Raw genomic sequence first — 25,298 nt, 5'->3', positions numbered from 1 at the left:
AGGCAAGAATATAAAATGGAGAAAAGACAGTCTCTTTAACAAGTGGTGCTGGGAAAACTGGTCAGCCACTTGTAAAAGAATGAAACTAGAACACTTCCTAACACCATACACCAAAATAAACTCAAAATGGATTAAAGATCTAAATGTAAGACCAGAAACTATAAAACTCCTAGAGGAGAACGTAGGCAAAACACTCTCCGACATAAATCACAGCAGGATCCTCCAAGACCCACCTCCCAGAATATTGGAAATAAAAGCAAAAATAAACAAATGGGACCTAATTAAAATCAAAAGCTTCTGCACAGCAAAGGAAACTCTAAGCAAGGTGAGAAGACAACCTTCAGAATGGGAGACAATAATAGCAAATGAAGCAACTGATAAAGGATTAATCTCCAAATTATACAAGCAGCTCCTGCAGCTTAATTCCAGAAAACTAAGTGACCCAATCAAAAAATGGGCCAAAGAACTAAACAGACATTTCTCCAAAGAAGACATAAAGATGGCTAATAAACACATGAAAAAATGCTCAACATCCCTCATCATCAGAGAAATGCAAATCAAAACCACAATGAGATACCATTTCACACCAGTCAGAATGGCTGCTATCCAAAAGTCTACATGCAATAAGTGCTGGAGAGGGTGTGGAGAGAAGGGAACCCTCTTACACTGTTGGTGGGAATGCAAACTAGTACAGCCACTATGGAGAACAGTGTGGAGATTCCTCAGAAAACTGGAAATAGAACTGCCATATGATCCAGCGATCGCACTCCTGGGCATACACACCGAGGAAACCAGAATTGAAAGAGACACATGTACTCCAATGTTCATTGCAGCACTGTTTATAATAGCCAGGACATGGAAGCAACCTAGATGTCCATCTGCAGATGAATGGATAAGAAAGCTTTGGTACATATACACAATGGAGTATTTCTCAGCCATCAAAAAGAATGCATTTGAATCAGTTTTAATGAGGTGGATGAAATTGGAGCCAATTATACAGAGTGAAGTAAGCCAGAAAGAAGAACATCAATACCGTATATTAACGCATATATATGGAATTTAGAAAAATGGTAACCTGAACCCTGTATAAGAGACTGCAAAAGAGACATAGGCATTTAGAACAGTCTTTGGGACTCTGTGGGAGAGGGTGAAGGTGGAATGATTGGAGAGAATGGAATTGTAGCATGTATATTATCATAAGTGACCAGTCCAGGTTCGACGCATAAATTTTCCTCTGTTCATTTCTTTGCATTTGTGCTTTTTTAATAAAATTCTTTTTAAAAAAAAAAAAAAAAGAATGCCAAATTTAAAGAGGAATGACCCCCTGAAACTGGTGAGTATTAACTTCTTATTATCTATGCTCTTGTTTAATTACAACCTGGTGATATTCACTGATTTTTCTCTTGGTGAATCAGAAATTCATTAGCCAGAAAGATCAATTAAAACATATAGATGAATTTTTTATGGGAAATCTCAATATAGAAAGCATGCTATATGATACAAATATAATACAAATTTATATTTACATAAGTATAAATCCGACAGGTAAATCATAAAGGAAGTCATTTCAAAGGACTCAGAAATGTGAGACCATAACCAGTAAGGTTTACTGTAAAAGTTCAAAGCTGAAAACAGAAACAAATTTCACCTTATTGTAAGTTGGATTATATTAAATTCACAAGTGAAGATAATACCAACCTGTCAGGGTTTATTGTTCATTCAAAGGATTAAATGAGGTAACCTATATCACACAGTTAAGCACAGTACCTGGCACAAATAAACACTCACTGAGTGGTACTCACATATCATCATTACGAATGCTGGTGAAAATCTTTGGGTCACCACTTTCAAAATGACTTTAACAGCACATTTATCTAGCTTATCAGCTTATCCCCATACTCATTTCTAGTTCGGGTAACTCACAAATGATTCTTAAAGGTATTTTGCCCCTAAGTTTGGTTTTGTGCCAGTAAAGCAGACACTTACCTTGTCTCAGGCTACTGAGACTCCTGAGTCTGTCTTCTGTGGGCTCAGAAGACAGTCATGTCTGAGCTGCTCATCCAAATGCAGGCAGCCCGGAGCAGTGACTAAACAAAGATGGCGCCCATCCAGTCAACTTGGCGGTACTCAGGGCTGACCATCACGGACCACCTCACTTGTTTTTCAGGCTGTAATTTAGGTATAAAGTCTGGTTTCTGGAGGCTACTCTTTCCAAGTGCTTTACAGAAAGCAAAAATAATGTTTTAGTCTAAAATACACTTGTACATTTTTTTGGCAACAAGCTTCTGTTGCTTGTTTCCTCAGTTCTAAAATTCTACCTTTCAATCATATTTTTCTTATTCCCAGGAAAAATAAAAATCATGGGCTTTTTGTGGGATTTTTCATTTAAGTGCCTCAAGTTCAAGGATTTTTGACATTCTAAAAAGCCCTCTCGGGAGTTCAATCATAAGCCTTTGGAATTAGTTCCATGACCGGAATCTCTCTCCTTTGTAAACTTATTCAAATATTTGGTTAAGTGCAGGGTGCTAAGTAGGGAAGAAAGACTTCGTGTGTGCCATGAAGAGCTAGACATACATGAGCAGGCAATGGACACAGTTCAGTAAGTACACAAGGGAGGGAAGGGGCCAGCTCCAGCTGGATGTGGTGGGAGTGGGTGAGTTGTACACACGTTAAACACACTTCACAGCCTAGAGGAGACAAGGGAAAGTCACTGAGAGGTTAGCGCCACAGGCTCATCAGGCATCCGCTTTCACCATGGAAGTCTTGCTTCCATTTTGGAAGTAACCAAGCACAGGAAACAGGAGATGGGAGAAGCCGAAAGTTCAGTACCCGAGTTCATACATTTCTGTACCCTACACACCAAAGCAACATTTTGTTTAGTTTGATATTACCGTTGGTGGTCACACAGCACAGTACAGTGCTATCAATGACACTGTTTATTGGGGAGTCATGACTTTCATGACTCATGACCCACTCCCCACCCCAAAACCTGTCCCTCTGACAGTCTCCTGGACCTCGGTAATAGGCACAACCATCAGTCTTCAGCCGACGTCTAGGTGACATCCTTGACTCTAATGCTCACATCTAATCCTCTGGCAAGCCCATCGACTTCCCCTTCTGTTTCACCCCAGTCCGAGCCTCCATCGTATCCCCTTAATGACGAGGGACCAGCAGTCTCCATCACTCCTCTCCCCTACAACACCACCAAGGCACTGTGAAACGGGGAAATCAGACTCCACTGCTCCCATGTAAAAATCATCCAGCAGCTCCCCACGGAGCTCACAAGAGTCAGCTCCCCTGTGGCTGTCAGGCGCACCTGACGGGGAGGCTGTGAAGTCCCACTCCCCCCGGCCTGCTTCACCGCACCCTGCCATCTAGCTCTAGTCTCAGGTTTCTAAAGCTCAGGGAAACAGCGCCCTGCTCAGGCCTCTGCACTTGCTGTTGCCTCCGTCCTTGCAGTGCTTTTCTCCCAGATCCTCATGCTGCTGTTGGTTTCAAGTCTCTGCTCAAAATGTCACCATCTTGGAGAGGCCTCCCAGACCACTTAATCTAAAGCAACAGGGGGGTTCTAAGTCACTACTTCTGAATAAACCAGACTGAACCTCTACACTGGTAACCAGATTTGATCAAACAGAACACTTAGCATGGTCTCAAAAGCATGGAAAACAGGGATTTACCAAAGTTCAATTTTAGTTTCTATTTTTGGCCCAAATCTGGCTGTGGCCTTGGTCTGTAGGACTGAAAGTTGAATGGTCAATCACTCACTTTAGCAGCATATCTGGGATCCCTGACTGTGTATGTGTGACCAGCAAGGATATGTTAATGTTACCACCATACGTAATCCACATAATGTCTGTAACGTGGACAGGCATGCATTTAGGATTACCGTTAATATCGGAACAAAGGGAAAACATTCCAGATGAAATATCTAAGCTCTGTGTTTTATAAACTGAAATTCCATCAATACAATATTTATTCATCATTATTAAAAATAAAATCTTCAGTTAATGTGATTTTTACGCTCGAAAACAATTAAGGACTTTCAAACAGTTAAATATATTAATGAGTATCAAGAAGGTAGGTTCACTAGATAGCTTTACAAATAACAGTAATTATTCTTTGAGCCAAATGTTTATAAAACTTTTAACAATACCTGGCTACACAACAGAAATTAAAGTATATTTTAATTCTAACTTTTACAGAATTGTTTTACATTTATTATAAAAAATAACCATTTAATAACTTCATTTAATTTACAATCCTAATTTGTAGTCTTTCAAGAAAAAGTCAGATTTGGGAACACCACACGTCTTGTGAAGGTGAATTAAAAATAAAATGCCAGCTTGTTACCTAAATTTTAAAACATGAAAAAAAAAACCCAAACCACAGTCATCAATATCCATGATAAATCATCACAAAGAATATGAAAAAAGAATATGAATATTCACAAAGAATATGAAAAAAACAATATTAAGAAAAAAATGAAATACTCAAACATACTTTATACTCACTAATCAAAAATTTCAAAACAGATCTTACAAAACCGTTATAGAAGACAATTTCTTGTAGTTTTTGTCTTGCATTTTGGGGGCTAAAAATTTAAACAAAAAGCTTTTCAAGATGACTGACATAGGCTGTCAATAATTGCTAAGGTGGCTTTAAGATGAAGGATCATTGAGGCTTGACCAAGCTATGAATTCCAGGTACTGGTTCCTTCTAAAATATAATTTACCAGAAACTTTCCTGAATTCCATTCTGCTTGTCCACAAAGGTTAGTGATGGGACTAAAAGTGGCAGCTGAAGAGGGACATCTTTCTAGTATCACACATGCGCTAACACAGGAGCAATCCAGCAGCTGACGGTGCTGACCAAGTACCTTTCCTACATTAAAATTTCAAACTTTAACAATATGACTACTGAAACATAAAACATGTGCAATATTGAAAAATATTTAATACAACCTGAGATTTCTGATGTGTGACATTCAGCTTGGGCCTCAAGGATATGAACAGGACCATCTGACACTGGGTTCAAATACATATTCAGTGGCCTTCCAACAATGGACAGGGTGAAGTACACATAAAATGCTTAAAAATGGGACTTCCTTGGACCACCAGTCCAAGATTAAGAATCCACCTGCCAGTGCAGGGGACCCAGGTTTGACCCCGGTCCAGAAGATTCCACATGCTGCAGGACAACTGAACCCGTGCGCCACAACCACTGAAGCCCATGCACTCTAGAGTCTGTGCTCCCCAACAAGAGAAGCTGCCGCAATGAGACGGCCCCGCTTGCCACAACCAGAGAAAGCCATCCAGCAATGAAGACTCAGTATAGCCAAAATAAATAAATAAATAAATAAAAATTAAAAAAAAATTTTTTTTAATGAAAAGTCAAACTCGAGAAAGTCTTCCGTACTCGTGAGGGAATAATGCTTCTTCCACCTTCTTGTGAGTCTACAATCTGTATTAAGACCCTGTATGTGAACAGACAGCAAGCTTTAAGGCCAAAATCCTCACGTTATTTGGTAATTCTTATGACGTAAGATGAGGCAGACAGTGACAATGCAGCAAAGGGCAACCATGGAGGCATCAGATGACCCCCACCAGCCTTCCGTGTACAAAGACGGCAGACGGAATGCCTCCCATCTTCCTTACGCCCTCCTACAGACAGAAAGCCGCTGCACTGCGCACTCCTGCCTCTATCACCCCGGCTACACTCCTAGCCACAGACATGCCAGAGCCCTGTATTTAGGAAGGATATATTCTAGGACTCTGAGAGTCCTCCAGCTCTTAGAAACCACGATAGCATGTATCTCATCCTCAGAAAGCTGATTAAGACAAGTAATAGACAAAGCCATATTAAGGTGTAAATGCTAACTCATTAGCTCAGGGGTCCTCAGCCGAGTTCGTACACCAGAATAACCTGGACAGGCTATGAAATCCTGAAGCCCAGGCCTCACTCCAGAGCAGGTTAAGGGCAGGGTCCAGACAGGACATCTGGTTTGTTCTCACAGACCCATGTGGGTTTTTAAGGCACAGCCAGGGTTGAGAACCTCTGTGCTAGTTAAATGGCTTGCTCAAAACACTCAGGATTCAATTTTATTTAGTGGTTAAAACCAAATTTTGCTGTTAGAACTGATTTGCGTCGCGGGTACAGCAAGCACCAGCTATACAACTTCAGGAAAATTACGTAACATTTCGGAGCCCAATTCCTTATCTGCAAAATGAAGACACACCAAAAGTATGGCTGTGTAGAGGAAAATAACCATAGGATGCACTTAACACCATGCCTGGCACTGAATAAGCCGTTAATAAATTACCGGTAATTTGACTAATTACGCACGCACAGAAGGTCCAGTTACTGGCAAACAGCTAAAACCATCAACATTACATCCTGAATGCAAAGAAACCTCCTTGCACCAGTGCAACCACAGACAAGATAAATGACCCTCCCCTCCCCTCTGCTCCCCCACAGCCGCTGCGCTGAGCTCACATCTCACCTGTTCTGGGGACAATTGGTACTTCAGTTTCCTGTGCTGTCAACCTGGTGTCTTTCATGGTCACTGGAGAGAAAAAACAAGTATCTGTAAATCACAATCTCACGCTGCAGTGAGATCCCGGACGCCGTCAGAGGGGGGTTGGGGTTCACTGGCTCCCCGCTCCACCCCATCCCTGACAGGTGTTCATCTGGTTTCCACTGGAATGAACACTCGGAATCACTGGGTGCCCGGGCCTCTCCCCATCTACATTTCTGAACAGCTGGCTGCGGGAAAATTCTTATTGCGCTGAACTTGTAAAGTCTACCTTTTGCTAACTGTCTTTATTAGAGCTATAAATGAGTGGGCAGTAAATGCACGGGCAGGACAGGCTCTAGAATTAGAGCTCAGAGTAGAAAACCCCAGGCTCCGCCACTGAGCAGCCGTGTAACTCTGGCTGGCTGACCGCACGTCTCTAACGTCTAACCTTAAATCCTGCCATCTGTACGGAGAGAAGAGCCGTGGCACCCACCTCCTAAGGCTGCGTGGGGGCAGAGTAACTACCCGAGGCGCCCCAGGAGGAAGAACAGCGCCCAGCATGAAGCACGTCCTGGGCCCCCAGACGCCCCCTGCCCCTGCAACGCTGCCCCCAGCCTCACCTTCTCCCAGCTGACCTGTGTGCTCTCCACTTCAGGACCAGGTACGAGCAGTCCCTGGGCCCGAGACCCGACCGCTGCCGGCTCCCGAGCTCAGTCTTCAGCCTCAAATTCTCTGCCTGAACAAGCGCTTCCTCAGAGAAGCCTTCACTTCCCTCCACTCACACCCAGACCGGGTCAGGCCCGGCACGTGCTCTCTGTAGCCTGTGTTTCTTGGTGTCACTGACCACGACCCAATTAAATGAGTGCAGTGAGTTACTGAGCGTGTCCCCATCACCAGCACAGGAATTCCAGGCAAGCAAAGCCAGGAGCTTCCTCAGCACTGTTCCTCCTGCAGCTGCCACAGAGTCTGGGACTTGCTGACGGAATGACTAGGAGTCAGAATATTTCTTAAATAAATGTACAAAGGTGAACTCGGCCTTCAAAATAGCACCGCCTTAACCTAATCCCTCTGCATGACAAACATAAAATATTTGAGAACAGCTAGCATTTTTCTATTTCCTTCTCCTGCTCTCCTTTCTAAATTATATTAAATATCCATGTTTAACATGAATATATATACATCCCAGTTTGCTTTCTAAAATGTGGGTCCTTCAGACTACATTCAGGTACAGCCTGATTAGACCATGAGCTCCATGGGCACTGCAACCACCTGTTGGGTCCACGGGTGAACACCCAAGGCCTATGTCAGCGTCGGGCACCCAACGGGCAAATATACCCTGTGTGGCTCAACAAAGAGTTCACCAGCTTCTTTGGTAGCCATTCCAGGGTGGGATGTAGACATGGCAGCTGAACCTCATACACAATATAGGCCTAATTACACTCAACACGGAAGAGCCCAGAAGCAAGCCCTTTAATATATGATCCTGGCCAAGGTTGAACTACTGTGTCGGGCAGCTCTCGCACAGTTAAAATTTCATGCTCAGATGATGGGGTAATTATCTTTCCTGTGGAACACATTCTAGGCATTCAGTACCAGCGGTCCTCAGCAGAGTACTCCAAGTGTGTGCGCAAAGCTGGGCAGAGGCAAGCCTTCCGAGGAGGCCAAGCAAACCATGCAGACAGGGAGTGCTTGCCCAGTCACTCCCCAGAAGGGCTGCAGTCAAAACCCTGGAGCCTCTAATCTTGAGAACGTTAAAGTCAGCTGTGAGTCCAGGGAGCCATGCAGACTCCTCTTGCAATTAATGGCAGTTGGATGTTTTACCTGAAAAGGAACATCTAAGGCAAGGGTAAAATTAGGATGTAGTATCAGATGTGATCTCGTAGCCTGTCCAGCCAGGATCACTGACACAGATAAAGAAGTTGGCATAGAAAGTCAGAACGGTTTTTGTCCAATGCTCGACATTAAGACAACATCTTTACCACCATGCTGCTGCGGCTAAGTCACTTCAGTCGTGTCCGACTCTGTGTGACCCCATAGACGGAAGCCCACCAGGCTCCCCCGTCCCTGGGATTCTCCAGGCAAGAACACTGGAGTGGTTTGCCATTTCCTTCTCCAATGTGTGAAAGTGAAAAGTGAAAGTAAAGTCACTCAGTCGTGTCCGACCCCTAGCGACCCCACGGACTGCAGCCTACCAGGCTCCTCCATCCATTGGATTTTCTAGGCAATAGTACTGGAGTGGCTTGCCATTGCCTTCTCCGTTACCACCATGCTAAAAGATGGTAATGGTGATAAGTGTTGGCGAGTCCAAGGGCTACCTGCCATTATTTATATTTGGAAGTGTTTACCTGTTCACTTATATTTAAATCCTGCCCCATGGAGGTACTACTAGGGAAAATCATGTGACCTGTGAACTTGCTGCTCAGAAGTGAGGAATGCAGAAGACCCTCCTCAAAAACATGTCCCCCTGAGAGGTTCGGATGGAAACACCTGTCAGAGCGTAACAGGGCCAATGCATGTTCTTACCTTCAAAAGCCAAATTAAAAAGGAAACATGCCCTCAGACCTAGACCCTGCCTCTTTGATGTCTGACAACAAAGCGGTATCTCACCTGAAAGCAACACGGTAATTGCCCTTTTATGAGGGCAATGAAGAAGTCTCTCTGAATAAAAATAAAGGGTAGGTTCTAGAAAGAAGACGCGAACTCTGTGCTTCAGTGTTTTGAGATGAAGCAGGAGGAGCACAGGCCAACTTGTTTTCACATTTCATCTTCCTTTCCCTCTTCAGGTGTTTACAGAGAGATGGCTTGTATACACAGGGCACACACGGCAGCCAGACCATCATGTGGCGGTGTTGTTAGCAGGAGAGAGATGGCCTGTATACACGGGGCACACACGGACTCCAGCTAGACCATCACGTGGAGATGACCATCATGCGGCGGTGTCACTAGCGACCTGTACACAGTTTTTCACACATCTCTGCCCAGCATACCTGCATCACAAGCTGCGAGAGCGCTAAGAGCTGTGCACACCTTTATGAAACACTCGTGCTAGGCACCCAAACACCTTTAGGAAGTATTTTATCTGAAAATATCAGTTGAATATTCAGACTTTTGGAAAATCAAGTGTTGTGTGTCGCCTTCTCACCCCTGGGACTCTTCAGAACCACAAACCACATAAAATACGTAACTATGTATCACATCACCTAAGATAATTTTGTACAACTTGTCTATGATGTAAAAACAACTACAGGTATAATAAAGTCAGGCAGACGTCTTTCCACTGTAACTTGTTTTCTATACTAAGGTTTTTATCTAAGAAAGTTCAAAGACAATTCAGACACAGGTCGAGGCACAGATGGACTACGCCATTATCAAGTACAGCACAAATAGAAGAGAAACAGTACACTGATAACACAGACAGTAATAAAATGTCAATAATACACTTTATACAGTCAGGCCTGGCTCTGGCTCCATACTGCTCAGGTGATTTCTTACAGGAAAACTCTACCAAGTGAATAAAGTTGTCTTCGGCACAAATGCATCTAAAAAAAAAGATATGAGCTCCAATTCCCCTTCCTACTTCTGCATGGAAGGAAATATCACTCAAGTGTGTGAAAGTGAAACCGCTGAGAGCAAAACCTGGCAACATGTATAGTCATGTCTGATTTAAATGGTCTCAGCAGTTGTGGTCCCCTCTCAAGGTTGCATAAACAGAGGAGGAGCTCCAGGCTCTCCATTCAGAATGTTAGCCATCAGGGACCCGAAAGGACAATCTGCTGGAGCGCATAACCTGTTTCATAGGTGGATCCTCTAGTATCCTGTCTGCAGGGAGAGACACTGAGTTTGGTTAGGTGTACATCTTCTATAATATAAGGCACTTCCCTGGTGGCTCAACAGTAAAGAATCTGCCTGCAATGCAGGAGAAGCAGGAGACACAGGTTCAATTCCTGGGTCAGGAAGATCCCCTGGAGAAGGAAATGGCAACCCACTCCAGTATTCTTGCCTGGGAAATCCCATGGACAGAAGGAGCCCGGCAGGCTCCAGGTCCATGGGATTCCAAACAGCTGGTTTTGAGTCAGTGACTAAAACAACAGCAACCACCACCTCGTCTATAAACAGTGTTTCTTATGTTTTAACTTTCTATTAGCATGAACAAAATTATTTACCAAGAAAATAAACCAAGTGTCATGTTTCAAAAGAGCTTCTCTTAAAATAAATCTGAGCAAACTGTAAGTTTTCTTTAGGCTTCAAGTTCAAGACTAAAATAGAAAACTCCTAGGGAATAAGGGCACAAGCTTTGATAGTCTAGGACTAACACCTGTGGGTCTCAAAGGTGGTCCTCACACCAGCAACACCCATCACTTGGGGATTTAAGCCTGGTCTGAGACCTTTGAATCTGGAAGTGGGGTCTTCCAGGTGATTCTGAACCACTAGTCTAGGAAGGAGGGGGAAGGCAAGAAATATTAAAAATATATATATATACTTTCGAGGTTCAAAAGGAAAAAAAATAGGTAGTGGACAAACCTTGGAAAAAAGCCCAGTGGAATTCTGCCAGGTGATAAAGGTACACAGGGGCTGAATGCTAAGCCTGACAAGCATTTAGCAAGTTACACACATGAGTTCTCACTTATAACTTCTTCTAACATGACACCGAGGGTTGATTTCCCAATAAAGTGTAAAGAACCTTTCAATATAAAAGTTTTAATAAAATGATTTATAGTACAAGCAGTACATAGTCCATCTTTAAAAGACTTAGGCCTTTCCCATCTGTGGGTTGCTTTTGTTTCTGAAAGCCCGAGTCCATTTTTAAGAGCAGTAAACTATCTGGAATGATCAACTGGCATTCAGGCTGAGTCTGTAAAGTTCCTATTCAAATTTTCTTATCTGTGTGAATTCTGTTAGAGCTGATGGGACAGAAAAGGCTATTTGATCCACAGCTTCCCACAAATTCTCAGATGAGAACTGAGGCCCCCAAAATCTTAAGAACCTTTGACCTTTCAACTAGTTTATCAGCTCAGCAGTTCAGACCACTTATCAAGTGAAAGATTAAATGTGTGGGTTCTGGAGTCAACCAACAGGATTCAAATCCTAGCTCAACTCACTGAATAAGTTACTGAAGCCTCCACTTTCTCATCTCCCTATCCTGTCTCTGAAAGGTTTGGGAAGAGCCAACAGGATCATGAATATCAAAAACTTTAGCACACTGTTTGGCATTGTGCCAATAAATACAAACTTTATAACAACAATATTACTACTACACAAAATGCACTGCTGGGTACATAAAGCTTAGAAATCAACACTTAATAACTTATATTTGAAACACTGGTAGAGTCACTCTGTGGTTTAAAATGGATATACTTCATGTTTCTGCTGTGCTCGTGTGCTCGGTACTCAGAGCTGCACAGGTCTTAACCACTGCAGACAGTAAGGTCATGACATCTGTTCCTTCTCACCGCGCCCAGTGTGCCCTCCATCACCAACAGGACAGTAAAATTATCCCTTGTCACTCAGATACTTCATGGGCTCTACTGCCATCATCTCTCCTTTAGAAGGTGACCTGTGAATTCTAGGCCCCTACCTACCATGTCTTGTTTTGTATCAAAACTAGGTTTTTAAGGCACTTTACTCATTAGATGACAATCTGAATTCATTCAACCTTTAAAAGTGTTGTTACCTTTTGCTACTTCCCTATACAGAAATAAAGTTAGTACTACACAAGAGAAGAAGAAATAAGCAAGGTCCTGGGATTATACAAGTTTTATATACACTAAAGTTTTTTTTTTATTCTCCCACCACAAAAAATAGACACTGGACATTAAATTACTAATGTTTAGGAACTACAGGCTTAAAAAGCAAAGCAGATATATGTATACCTATGGCTGATTCATGGTGAAGTTTGACAGAAAACAACAAAATTCTGTAAAGCAATTATCCTTCAATAAAAAAAGTTTTTTAAAAAAAAGCAAAGCAGAAAAGGAATAATCTAAATTTGTTGATGGTAATTTTAGACCAATTTAAATGGGCTGAAACCTTTTTCAGACCAATGGAAAAAATAGTTTTTTTCACATACAAACTGTATGAATCACTGAGAGGGAAACATTTAGTGTTTAAGTGTGTGCCAGTTATAAATATTTATTTTTAAAGCAAAAAGCTAAAGGTAGAGGTTTAAATGCTATTGAGTATACTCTTCTTTCATGCTTGCAGCTACTTAATTGATAAACAAAACTAATACCAATAAAAGTAATCTCTCAAAGAGAGATTTATAATATGAGGCACTTACAAGGAATATCTTTTTCTAAAATGTGATAGGAAAGGATAAAAACTCAACAGGTCGTGCTAAAAGTCGCTGGCTTGCTTAGTTATTATAAAGCCATTTAACACCTGATTCGATCAACATAGAATGTTTAACTTAACCCCCAAAGGACTTGAAAATCTATGTGACTTTTAGAAAAGCTTGAAATGGTTGATATATTGCTATATGTGGCTCATCTGCAGTCAAGAATATCTAATTAATTCCAGGAAAAGTTAATTTTAGTCCACCAAGGCCCTAGAACCCGGAAAAGAATGGTACCTGCACCTTAACAAACTTTAAAAGACATCTGTAGGATCAAATCAGCTATACCTCAAAGCCCCAAACTTACCCACCACTATGTACACCAAAAGTCAGAAGCTATTTTAAGAAATGCCTCTGCAGTGAATTATAAATTAAAAGAAAAACAGCCAAACTTATAACTTCAGCCACTGGTCCTCAACCTCTGGTGCCATCAGAATCACCTATAACTTTCTTCCAAAATATATATCCAGGGTGTCCTCAGCGACATATGCAAGCTACCTGTGCATGAAGGTTTGATAGACACTACTGTTGAAGAGATTTCTCGTTTCCAGAATTTCATGATTCTACAGACAGGAATACATTTGATCTGTCCTAGTCAAGACTGTTTAGTTTCACTTCACAAATGAGAACAGAAGGCATCATGTTACACCCGCAGACTGGGATGTCTTCCCTCTTAAGAATCCAATCAGGCATAGTACAACTGAGTCACAGGATTTGAGACACTCTAATTTAACGGAAAACAAGTAAGAATGTAGGAATCTGTCTAACTAGGAATTTAGGAACATACCAAAGTCTTTATGACACCAGGAAATGCATGAAACATAAAAAGCTTACATCATTTGCCCTTTCATACACCTGATGTAAGAGTGTTTGGCGTAAGATATTAACTTTAGTAAGAGGATATTTCCCATTTACATCTTCTATAAACACCCCTTAAGTTTACACCCGGTGGTTAAAGGAAGATTCTGCAGCTCCCCAGGGCAATAGCAAAGGATGTTTCACTATTTCTGAGGCGCCTCATTTGCTTGATGCACGACCGTTAAACTTTGCATTTCCCCATACGACCTTAAATCAGTTTCCACATTTGCATATTCTAGGTTTACTCGGGAATGTTCAACTTAAGAATCACAGGCGGTTGCTCAGTAAATCAAGGGCTCCCACAAGGCTGGGTTTTATAATGCTTCTTGAAATTTACAGCCCCGTTTTATCAACAAGTGCAAATTCAGATGACTGCAAGTTGATCCCCAAATTATAAATCCAAGTATCTCAGAAGAATATTATTCTATTTTAGTACTTTTACCAGCTTAGGCTGTGTCAAGTGAAGTGCTATTTCTATGCTTTCTATAAAAAATCCGGCAAGGATTTTAGCATGGATTCTTTCTGCAGTAAACGCATTGGTTTTATGAAAACATCAAATATTTTCCAGCCTAATTTAGACTACGGTGTTTATAGTCACAACACTGCCATCCCAAACAAAAGCTAAGGTATGTGAGCAAGTGGGCCCCTCTTCAAAATTAAGCACGCACACACAGGTACTTATGCACAAACCTTGGCCAACTGATTAACTCAAATCACCTGATCAGGAAGAATGACAAGTCAGATCTGATCTATTAACAGATAAACGAGAATCATGTTAAGCACAAAGACAGGAGCAGTCTTGGAATAAGACTCCAGTTCCAATCCTGGCTCACAGAATTCTAGAGGTGTGACCTTGGTGCACGGTAGCCTAATCTCTCTGGGCCTCAGTTTCTTCATCTGAGAAATGGGAGGGATTCCTGGTGGCTGCCTCTCCCCTTTGTCGCGAGGGCTAAAGGAGGTGACGACTGCGGAGCCCTTCCACGGTGCGTGCTCCGTCAACAAGCCGCTGGTGTCGGGAGGACCGCGCCCCCGCCCCCACCCCCACCCCTCCAAACCCAGAACGCCCGAAGCAGAACTCTGTACTAGCAAACACAAAGAAACAGCTTTAATTCTCAAAGGGCTCTCTGACTGCCGGTTCTTCATCCTCCAGTTCCTCAAATGAATGAATGAGCGTCTAGGAGTGGCTCTGCAAATAGCTGTCTCTTAAGAATCACCTCTGCCGGCTGGAAGGTAACTGTCTTTCACCATCAATTAAACACCCAGCAGCACACCTGGAGCGAGGCACACACGCTCATGCAAATTTCAGCGCAGACGCCGAGTCCGGGCAGGTCCCCGATGCCCACAGGCAGACTCCATTCATTCCCCGCCCCCCCGACCCCGACCTCTCTCATGAAGCCCTGGCACCAGCCCCCACCCCCCAATCCAGACCTGCCTCTCCCGCGGAGGGTCTCTCCCCGGCTCTCCGCACCCCGCGGGAACCTGTCACCCCACCGAACCAGGGGCTGGCAAAGCGGCCCACCTCCCCCTCTGCCCTCGGCACCGCGGCCCGGGGGGGTGCAGCGGTCCCCTCCGCCGCCGAGGAGGGACCAAGTGCCGGCCGGGGCCGCCTCTCTTCCCCCAGAAACCCGCCAACCCCCGTCAGGCCCCGTCGGAGACAGCGAGTAACAAGAGGGAGGGGAAAGCTCTCCGAACCCCCCCTTCCCAGGGTCCCTTCCCCGGCCAGTGCGCCCCTTGCCCCAGCCCCACAGGGCTTCCCAGACTGGGGTCATGGTGCCGAGACCGCCCCGAGAAGACCCCCGCGAAAAGGAAGGGGCGACACCCCCGTACTCACCCACCGTCTCCTCCCCCTCAGCTGTTTACCTCACAGTTCCTCCAGCCTACAGGGCGCCGCCATCTTGGACGTACAGGACCTCCCCCCCGTCGTGAAATGTCCCCGGCCGCTGCAGCCTCCGCCACGAAAAAGAATCCCCAGCCGCGCCTCGCCTCGCCCTCGACCCCGACGACCGCTGGCCGTGGCCGCCTGCCCCTTTGGAAAGAAGGGGCCGTCCTGCTCATTACTGGTGGTGCTAACCGGTCGAGAAAGAGCCAAGGAGAGTTGTAAGGTACGGGGTGGGGGGGTGGGGGGGGTGGGGAGGCGGGGACGGGCGGAAGGATTCCGAAAGGGAGCTGCTGAGAGATCTTGTGACTTCGAAGGAGGCAGAAAGAAGGGCCGGCGCGGCGGGGAGGAGCCACGCGGGAGGGGCGGGGCGGGGAGGCGGCCACGTGACCCGGGCCGGGAGGGCGGGGCCGTGCTGGAGGCGTAAACAAGTTGGCCGGGCTGGGTGTGGTTGGGGCGCCTCCTGCGTTCCCGAGGCTCGCGCACCTGGGTGCTCCCCAGCCGAGGGTCTCCCTGCGCCTGACCGCAGAGCTTCCATCTTGTTTCCCAAGGAGCCAGTGGGACCGCCGTGGGCCAAGGGCCTGCGGAGAATCACACTGACTTCTGCCCCTAGATTGCTAGCGTTTCAGGCACCCGGTCGCGACATCTGTGGAAAACCACCATAATCAGAGCTGGCCGCTTTCCAAGCCCAACCCCTTCATTCAATCCTTGCCCTGCCCGCTTCCTAGCTGTGTAAACCTGGACGAGTTTTGAAGTCCTTTGAGCCTCAGTTTCTTCTTCTGTGAAATGGGCATAATAACACGAGTGGAGTTAGGATTCAGGGACATAAAGTATGAAGGGTGTTTAAGCACAGTGACCCACGCAGGGTAAATGCTCACAAGATGATGGTCCTTGAAGGCAGGTTATGGTGAGCGCTGTGACTGATCCAGAGCAGGGTGAGAGAGGCCGCAGTCTAACTGAGATATCTGAAAGGCTTTCTGAAAGAGTGCACATCAAGCTAGGCCTTAAAGGAAAGGTAGGCTTTATGAAATAGAAGTGGAAGAGGCATTTGGGAAGAAAAGAACTAAAAGAAGCTAGCATCAGGAGAGAACACTGCGTGAGTTATGGAAATAAGTTTTGTCATGGGAACCATGTGGGTCACAAGGCAAGGGAGCATATGGCTTAAGGGGCCTACTGTGAGAGTGGCCAAGGGTCCAGCAGGCCCAGCGTGGTCCCAGGTAGGACCGCTGTTAGCGTGTAGGGTTAGAGAGGCCCCGAGAGCATTAGAAAACGGCCTTTCCTCTGGGCCCAGAGTCCATGTGAGCAGAGCCCAGGCTGCATCTTGGCCCTTAGCCACCCACACCACTTCTGGGGGCACTTGAGCAGTGCACAGTCATTACCACCATCCTTGCTTATGGGGCAGGTGGGCATTGACTTGGCAGTTCCACCAGCCTAACACTGCCTGGAGACAGCTGGGGAAGCCAAGAGGTTGTTGTTCAAATAGACCAGAGTGTGAACACAGGTTTCTGCTATCATGCTGATGAACTGAGCCTTCCTTTCTTCCTCGGCAACATAGGGGTTTTAAAGTTATGATCAACCTAGATAGCATATTAAAAAGCAGAGACATTACTTTCCCAACCAAGGTCCGTCTAGTCAAGGCTATGGTTTTTCCCGTGGTCACGTATGGATGTGAGAGTTGGACTGTGAAGAAAGCTGAGCGCCGAAGAATCGATGCTTTTGAACTGTGGTGTTGGAGAAGACTCTTGAGAGTCCCTTGGACTGCAAGGAGATCCAACCAGTCCATTCTAAAGGAGATCAATCCTGGGTGTTCACTGGAAGGACTGATGCTGAAACTGAGACTCCAATACTTTGGCCACCTCATGCGACGAGTTGACTCACTGGAAAAGACTGAGGCTGGGAGGGATTGGGGGCGGGAGGAGACGGGGACGACAGAGAATGAGATGGCTGGATGGCATCACCAACTCGATGGACGTGAGTTTGAGTGAACTCAGGGAGTTGGTGATGCACAGGGAGGCCTGGCGTGCTGTGATTCATGGGGTCGCGGAGAGTCGGACACGACTGAGCGACTGAACTGAACTGAACTGAACTGAAGGTCTACCTTTGGAGAAGGCAATGGCAAGCCGCTCAAGTACTCTTGCCTAGAAAATCGCATGGACAGAGGAGCCTGGTGGGCTGCAGTCCATGGGGTCGCTACTAGTCGGACACGACTGAGTGACTGAACTGAACTGAACTGATGATGCCTACAGAATGGGGATTTGGGGTGGATTCAATGAGACCTTAAGATGTAACCAGCATAGAATCTATTTCAATAAATGTTAGTTTTGTTAGCATTTGTCAGTGCTCTCGCAACCGGCATCCAGTCACTGCCTGGAGTCAGTCCTCCCGGTGCTGACTCTGTGTCGTCACCCAGCATAGTCAGCCTGGGGCCCAGAGATGGAAGGGCTGGAGGAGAAGAGGGGAGTGCGCAAACCATTTCACAGGAACAGATTCCTGCCTTGGCATTAGCACTGTGGCAAGGACTCGGGCACAGTCTGGATCCACCAGTGACCAGGAGGGATGGAGTCGGGGGACGGGCACGACTCCAGAGCTCCAGCCCAGAAATCCCCTTTCCCCACCCCCATTTTCCTTGGCTCAGTGACCTCATCCTGCTGGAATGCTATCCTCCGTGGAAGGGAGCAGTGATACAGGAGCCTCATCAGCTCCTGGCCCTCAAGGGGGCCGTAACTGCACTGTTACTGTTTATACAATATCTGGAAGAAAAATGGTAATGGTTCTCTCAATATGGACCTTTAGGGGCTTGAGAGAAGAGGCTAGGAGGAAATGCAGAGGCAGCCCTGCCCCTGCTCAGGGACTGGCTCCATATTTTCTGCTTTTCTGGGACTGATTTTGTCACTGACTTGTTGTTCAGTCGCTCAGTCATGACCAACTCTTTGCGACCCGGTGGACTGCAGCACACCAGGCTCCCCTGTCATTCACCATCTCCCGGAGCTTGCTCAAACTCATGTCCATTGAGTCGGTGATGCCATCCAGCCATCTCATCCTCTGTCCTCCCCTTCTCCTCCTGCCTTCAATCTTTCCCAGCATCAAGGTCTTTTCCAGTGAGTTAGTTCTTTGCATCAGGTGGCCAAAGCATTGGAGCTTCAGCTTCAGCATCAGTCCTTCCAATGAATATTCAGGACTGATTTCCTTTCGGATGGACTGGTTGGATCTCCTTGGTGTCCAAGGGATCTCAAGAGTCTTCTCCGACACCACAGTTCAGAAGCATCAACTCTTTGGCGCTCAGACAGATGTTAATCAGACCACTATCTTCCACGTCCCTTCCTGGAGCCTCTCAACGGCACGCGCTTCTGGCCAGGCTTTCTCCAGCCATCATGTCCACACTCAATGATAGAACAGAAGGGATGAGCCCTAGGAGGCAGGTGGCACTGACTGGTGTGTGAGGCATACCTGTCCATTTGCCTGGGCAGCATCTCCCTCTCCCACTCCTGGGACCACAGCATCAGCCTCAGGCACGTGGACCCATCTGGCCAATCCCAGATCCCAAGCATCCAGCCAAAGGGATTGGCACAGTTGGACATGTGACCCAAGTTGGGCCAATCAGGGTGCTTCCTTGAGTTTTTATACATGGATGCTGAAAGAGATGTTGTCTTTCCTCTGGGGTCATTGAACTAGAATAAAGCTGTGGCCCTCCCCTTCTCCCTCTGCTACCTCAGGCTCCATGAATGCTGTAGCCAAAAGATGGAAAAGACACAGAGAAAGAGAGAGATGAAAAAAGAAATGTTGGTTGCTCTCCCCTCAATTTACGAAGTCCCTGAGGCCAGCTTCACCCTGGGCTTCTGAGTTCCATGAAGTGAAAACTGTTTTGGCTGATGCTAGTTTCAGCTGGATTTCTATCCTTCCCAAAAGGCCTTCCAGATGCAATAAGATTTGAAGGCCTTTGGAAGGACCTTTAGAAAAATTAGATCCTTTTCAGTGTCACAGGTTCATCCATTTGGGGGGTCCTGTTGCTTCAGCTTTCTGCATGGCAGCCCCCTGCTTTCAGGGGTCACCCATCTCCTGGAGGATGGAGTCCACGTTTCAGAGAGTAGCCCCGAGGGCCCCTCACAGCCCTGGCCTCTCCAGTCTTGTCATTGTCCCCTTGCTGTCTAGCACTGTCAGAATGGACACATATATGTATACAAATGTATGCATATATTTTTAACTCATGTAAATGGATTATGTCATAGATGGCAATCTGCTTCTTTTTGCCCCTGTCAGCGCTGTTTTGAAGCCCATGAATGTCGCTTTAAATAAATCCAGCCAGTAGCTTCTGTTAATAGTTATTCAGTGATATGGATCTACCCCAATCAACTCTCAGTTGTCCCATGGAATGACACCCAAAGCCCACCAGAAAGAAACCTGTGATAAACCTCAGTGTACCTGTTCCCTTGAGGCTTCCCAGGTCGAGCTAGTGGTAAAGAACCTGCCTGCCAGTGCTGGAGACCTGAGAGGTATGGGTTTGATCCCTGGGTTGGGAAGGTCCCCTGGAGGAGGGCATGGATCAGCCCACTCCAGTATTCTTGCCTGGAGAATCCCACAGACAGTGGATCCTGGCGGCCGATGGTCCATCGGGTCTCAAAGAGCTGGAGACCCAGGCGCGCACCTGTTCCCTTGTGGGTCCAGCTGAGAACTTCCTTGGGACACATAACTAGGAGTAAATGCATGGACTTACTCTATTTTGTTGTTTTTAGTGAAAAAATTAGCTTTACAGAGGTATAATGGATATACAAAAGATTAATGTTAAATCTTGATGACTTTGAACATGGCTGTACCTATGGTACCATCACCAGGGCCAAGGTAGTAACCGTATCCATCACCCCCAGAAATTTTACAGACTTAAGATAACACCACCCGAGTGTTCTCTAGGACAGCTGCCCCAGTTTACAGTCTCACTGGAATTCTACAGAAATGCCCACATTCCTGCCAACAGTCTTCAACTGGAAAGTATAATAGACCTATCGTGGTGATACATTCTCTTTTTAACTTACCCCTCTCTATGAATGCGATGGAGCATTTCCTTATGTTCTTGTTAGTCTTGTAGGTTTCACCCTCTACACATGGCCAGTTCTTATCTTTTGACTATTTCCCCTCTAGTAGAGTTTCTCTCGTTTCCTTGTTGATTGCGGGATTGCAACACACAGAAGCGTGTCCTTCGTTGACTACAGATATTCCCGGTGTCCTCCCCTATCTGTTATCTTCCTGTTAACTGTCACTGTGTTCAGTGGAAAAGAGACACTGGTTTTGCTGTTATTGACCCCTCCTCCTTCTCTTTCTGTTTTGACTTATGATCTGGGTTTTTGAGGTTTCGTTCAAGGAGGCCTTTTCTAACACTTACTCATAAAGCACAGGTGGCATGGCGGCCGCAGGCGTGCAACGCACACACCAGGCCACCTCGGAGGGACGGGCCGAGCTGAGCCCTGGGCTCTGCAGCCCTGCTGTGTGGCCTGGGCAAGTCCCCAAGCTTCCTTTTCTACACCTAGACAATAGGGGTGCCACCAGTGCCTCAAATACCCAGCTCAGAGTGTCGCTAGGACTGTCCCGTGAGAGACGTGTGTAAACGCTCATCAGAGCTCGTGCCAGTGAGTGTCGGCGTCATCATTCCCTCCACTTGCATGAGTTCCTGGAGCGAGCTCCAGTGTCTGCGGCTGCTGTGACAAAGTACCACAGACAGGCTGGCTTTAAATAACAGAAGCGTTAGGAATATCCTGGTGGTCCAGTGGTTATGACTTGGTGTTCTCACTGCTGGGGCCCCGGGTTCAATCCCTGGTTGGGGAACTAAGATCCCACAAGTCTTGTGGCATGGCCAAACAACAACAGTGTATTCTCCCTTTGTTCTGGAGGCCAGAAATCTGAAACCGAAGCGTCAGCGGGGCTGACTTCTTCTGAAGGCTGTGGTGGGGAGTGTTCCATGCCTCTCTCCTGCTTCTGGGGGCTGCCTGCTATGTTTGATGATGCCCCTTGGCTCGGAGCTGGACCCCTTCACTCCCTGCCTCCATCCTCACCTGTCCTCTCTCCCTGTGTGTTTTCACAAGGTACAAATTCAGTCACTGGGTTAAAGAGGTGGCGTGCTCCTCTGTGTGTGTCCTTTCCTCTTTTTTTTTTTTAAGATGTATTTATTCATGTATTATGTTTTTGCCTTCACTGGGTCCTCATTACAGGGCACGGGCTTTTCATTACAGTGGCTTCTCTTGTTGCACGAGCTCTCAGCGTACAAGCTTCAGTAGTTGTGACACGCAGGCTTAGCTGCCCTGTGGCATGTGGGGTCTTAGTTCCCTAACTGGGGATCGAACCCGTGTCCCCTGCATTGGCAGGTGGATTCTTAACCACTGGACTCCCAGGGACTCCCTCATTTCCTCCTTTTATAAGAACACCAATCATTGGCTTTGGGGCCCACAATAATTCAATATGACTTCATCTGAACTGAATTGCATCTATAAAAACCCTACTTCCAAATAAGGTCAGATGCTGAGTTCTGGGTGGACGTGAATTGGTGGAGGGCACTAGTTAATCCCCTACACTTGCTTTTAGGGTGCACGGAACCCAGCAGATGAGACGGAATGGGGCCCACGGTGCTGTGGCTCAGAGTCAGGTCCACCCTGCAGAGTGGTTGCCCTCGGAGTGATGAGGGCAACCTGTGGGTGGGGTTGGGACTTGGACTTTGCTTCCAGTTTAATCAGGAATCTGACTGATGGTGTTGAAGCAGGTGGGCTCTACAGGAGGAAGACCCAGTTTTCAAGAAGGCATCAAGATAAGACCACCTAAGGCTCGTTGGCTGATCAGTGGTCAGATTTAAGATATACATGGAATGGGAGATGAGAAAGGCAGGACATGAGGGCCCTGGGCAAAGAGGGTCCTCTGAAGGTCTGAGAGCTGAGGAAGGGAGAGGAGAAAGTCTGAGGAGGAGCTGAGGAAGGTCTGCTGGATACTGGAAACGGTTCCGTCCTGGCTTTGACACCTGCGGATGGGAATAGTGAAACCCCGGGCTCCCTCTCTCCTGGGCAGGCCACCTCCTCACCCAGACTCCCGACCACGTCGCTGTATCCCCCGCACAGTACGACGTGGAGGACCACGTTACACGGTGTTCTCCATGTCCAGGAGGAGTTTTCAGTCACCGTGAAACCCTCCCTTTTCCCTGTCCCCCAGAGGAGAAGCATCCACAGGTTGAGGTTTTATTTCAGCTGGGCCTCTCCTGAAGACTGTGCCGGGACTCCTTGGAAAAGATAAATCTGGATCCCTGCTTCACACCCTACACCAGAAAAAACTCCAAAGGGGTCAAAGCGCTTAAGTGTCAAAAGTGAAGCCATAGAAGTTCTAGAAGTAGACAACACAGGTGAATTTTCTATCATGGAGAGGGAAAAAGCCTTTCTGAAAGTGGCCAGAAAGAAGCATGAGGAGAAAGGGCTGATAAATCGGCTAACCTCCAAAACAAAGTGAAAACAAAACAAAACCCCTTGGGTCCGGCAGAAAAGGAAACAAGCAAAGACAGAAAACAAGCTGAGAGAAGTATTTGCAACTTATTTCACAAACAAGCCTCCTGAAGCAGAGGCTTCTCTTTAAAATCTTTTTCTAACCCACTTATTTCATGGAAAAAGAGGGCGAAAGACATGAAAAGAAAGCTCACTCCAAAAGAAATGCAGTTAATTTCAGATTTCTGGCCTCCAAAACAGGGAGAATATAGTTTTTCTGTTCAAGTCACCCAGCTGTGGCCATTTGCTAAAGCAGCACTCAGGAACTAGCACCCTGACCATAAAGAGGAATTTCCGGATTGTAGTGTGAAGCATTTAAAAAACACAGACCCACGAGTTCACAGTGATAACTCAAAGTTAAGGAGAAAAACGGAGAGAAGATCTAAAAGATCCAGTTATGCCAACACCTTACTATAGTAATCAGCAATTAAAAAGAAAAGACATCATTTACACGCTCATATTTGGAAGAACTCTGGCTCATCCAGAGTTAATGAGGGAAAGCGCTTCTTTACCGGGGGTGGGGGGGGGGGCGCGGGCGGATAAAAAAGCCAGATAATAAATGCAGAAGGAATGATAGAAGGATCACTATTTCCAACCAACAATGAAACTGTTGATTCAAGCAAGAACCATCAATGGAGACTGAACCCATTAGGAGAAGGCTGTGGGGAACAGGATTTCTGCATGATGAGAAAGCCTTACTCTTCTGATCCCTGGGTGGGGAAGACCCCCTGGAGGAGGGCACAGCAACCCCCTTGAGTGTTCTTGCCTGGAGAATCCCATGGATGAAGGAGCCTGGTAGGCTACAGTCCTCAGGGTTGGAAAGAGCTGGACATGACTGAGTGACTGAGCACACGTGCGCAGATTGCTTCTCAACTCATCTTTACGATGGAGAGAGCTGGCTGCCACCTCTCTAACCCTGTGACCAAACAACATCCTGAAAGTGGGACAGTCTGACATTAGGTCCCTCCAATGCCGTGGAGCCCACAACATTACCTGAGAAGTATCCTTGCCTAAAACATCTCACCTGAGTCAAATCAAATCTTGGCCCTAACTTCCAGGATACATGGGAGGGAGGAACAGGTTAAACAGACAAATCTAGAAAGCAGGCCCTTCTACCAGACTGGCCTGAGCTCCTTTAGGGGGAAAGAATCAAATGTCAAAAGAAAGGGATGAGGACACTGTTCTATTAATATTGTAAAGGAGACTAATGTGTGTATACAGGCATGCTCAGTCATGTCTGACTCTTTGCGACCCCATGGACTGTAGCCCACCAGGCTCCTCTGTCCATGGGGAGTCTTCAGGCAAGAATACTGGAGTTGGTTGCCATTTCCTCCTCCAGGGGATCGGTCCTGAGTCATCTTCATCAGTAGATGGACTCTTTACCGCTGAGCCTCCAGGGAAAGCTCAAAAGGAGACTAAAGAAGCAGGCAAATGCAGTGCTTGAAACTGATTCTAGAAGATAATTGGGGGAAATTGGGGATAAAATTGAGTATGAACTGAATATTCAGTGATGCCAGGAAATTATTGACCGTTTTCTTAGGTGTGATCATGACAGTTATGTGATGGTGTAAGAATACCTGTTTTTAGGAGATATGTGCTCGAGTATTAATGGGTAAAGTGTCATGTTGCCTGCAATATAACTTAAAAGTGTTTTATCAAAAGAAAGCACATTTATATACACTTACAAATGCATGTAGAAAGATAAAGCACAGTTTGCAAATGATTATTGTTGAATAACAGAAGGGGGTATGTAGGTGTTCATTAGACAGGTTTCATTCACTTTCCTGTTGGAAATGTTTCATAGTCAACTAATCTTGCAAAAGTATTGGAAGGTCAAAAAGTAATTGGACTTCACGGCCCAGGAAAACCAGAGACCCTCATCGGGGTTGGGGCCTTCACGCTCACTCTGTGTCTGAGAAATAAAGGTGTGAGCAGGATGGTCTGAACTGTGGTATGCAGAAAACTCCTGAGAGTCCCGTGGACAGCACGGAGATCAAACCAGCCCATCCTAAAGGAAATCAACCCTGAATACTCACTGGGAGGACTGACGGTGAAGCTCCAATTCTCTTGACCATCTAATGCAAGGGGCCAACTTGTTGGAGAAGACCCTGATGCTGGGAAGGACTGAGGGCAGGAGGAGAAGGGGACGACAGAGGATGAGATGGCTGGATAGCATCATTGACTCGATGGACGTGAGTTTGAACAAACCCAGGG

At 46.1% G+C, this 25,298-nt stretch overlaps 1 protein-coding gene across 7 annotated transcripts in view; it reads right to left on the bottom strand.

Annotated features, from left to right (window-relative positions):
• The window catches only part of TSC1 (TSC complex subunit 1), a 58,902-nt gene extending 43,182 nt beyond the window's left edge, over positions 1-15,720 (bottom strand). For 2 of the 7 annotated variants that reach the window (XM_055399429.2, XM_055399436.2), the window contains exons 1-2: positions 15,535-15,718; positions 6,500-6,562 (exon numbers count right to left, since the gene is read on the bottom strand). The gene's annotated coding sequence lies outside the window, so the exon portion shown is untranslated. Of the gene's footprint in view, positions 1-6,499; positions 6,563-15,534 lie in introns of all 7 variants that reach the window. The other 5 variants (XM_055399435.2, XM_055399430.2, XM_055399433.2 and 2 more) reach the window with 5 other exon arrangements.
• Between the last annotated feature and the right edge of the window lie 9,578 nt (positions 15,721-25,298).

Source organism: Moschus berezovskii, chromosome 11, assembly GCF_049115385.1.
Source record: "Moschus berezovskii isolate FMDL1 chromosome 11, NW_MosBer_1.0, whole genome shotgun sequence".
NCBI classification, from domain to species: Eukaryota; Metazoa; Chordata; class Mammalia; order Artiodactyla; family Moschidae; genus Moschus; species Moschus berezovskii.
The sequence above is the reverse complement of the archived record's forward strand: the minus strand, read 5'-3'. Positions and strand labels throughout refer to the sequence as shown.